We start from the raw sequence: 522 nt of genomic DNA on the forward strand, positions 1-522 counted from the left end.
CATATAAGAGTTTCATACTCATTTCTCTTTCTCTAGTCATCTCCTATGTTAGTAGCTATCATAATACAATCATTAAACAAAGGACATATCTCTTGGTTCCATATAGAATATGCAATAAGACTGTTTTCTGCAGACTCCATGATCACTGAGTATTATAAATATCAAACTCTGTATATGGTCTATTTATATGTTGAGGAAATGCCTCGAAATGTAGCTTCCAAATAATGATTTCCAGGTTCATGTTAACCTCCACAATGGGATCATCGGATCTGCAGATACCGCTACATGTCGAGTCGAACGCAGCTACACATATGTTTCCTGCTTGTGCCTTTCATTCACAATCTGCAATTCTCCCAAGAACCAGAATCAATGTTAAATGAGGTAAAAGTTTTAGAGTCACAACAGATTTTGTATAGCTGATGTGTTGTGATTTTGCATAGTTTTAGCTTTGTTATTTCATATATATTCATGCATTAACCTTACATTTATTTGCATTTAAAGTCTATTGCATGTACATTTGCT

Source organism: Brassica oleracea, chromosome C5 (assembly GCF_000695525.1).
Source record: "Brassica oleracea var. oleracea cultivar TO1000 chromosome C5, BOL, whole genome shotgun sequence".
NCBI classification, from domain to species: domain Eukaryota; kingdom Viridiplantae; phylum Streptophyta; class Magnoliopsida; order Brassicales; family Brassicaceae; genus Brassica; species Brassica oleracea.